We start from the raw sequence: 607 nt of genomic DNA on the forward strand, positions 1-607 counted from the left end.
ATCGGCCCTGCTCTGAGCCCGACCAGGGGCTGCACCTAGGGATTGGGCCTGCCCTCTGCCACCCGGGAGCAGGCCTAAGCCAACAGGTCATTATCTCCTGAGGGGTCCCAGACTGCGAGAGGGCACAGGACGGGCTGACAGACCCCCTCTCCCCCCCGAGTGCACACATTTTTGTGCACCGGGCCTCTAGTCTACACTAATAAAAGAGAAAGATGCAAATTGACCATCCCTCCACGACACCCACCAGCCAATCAGGAATGAATATGCAAATTAACACAACAAAGATGGCGGGTCAATTTGCATACACAGGCGCCAAGCGGCCGGGTGGTGGGGCGGCTCCAAGCAGCCTGGGTCCGGGGACAGGTGCCACGCCCGCAGGCTCCTGGGACCATCGCCGGCTCCACCAAGCCAAGCCCACAGCCTCCTGGGACCATCGCTGGCCTGGGAGGCGAGCACAGGCCGTGGCCCAGCACAGGCTAGGAGTAAAACGTTGACAGCAAGTCCTTTCAGTATAATTGGGGCATTAGAGGCCCACAGAATGATCATTTCCTTTTCTATGAAACACATAACTCTGACACACTATTTACAATTAAATAAGTTCCATATA

Source organism: Myotis brandtii, unplaced genomic scaffold, assembly GCF_000412655.1.
Source record: "Myotis brandtii unplaced genomic scaffold, ASM41265v1 scaffold569, whole genome shotgun sequence".
NCBI lineage: Eukaryota > Metazoa > Chordata > Mammalia > Chiroptera > Vespertilionidae > Myotis > Myotis brandtii.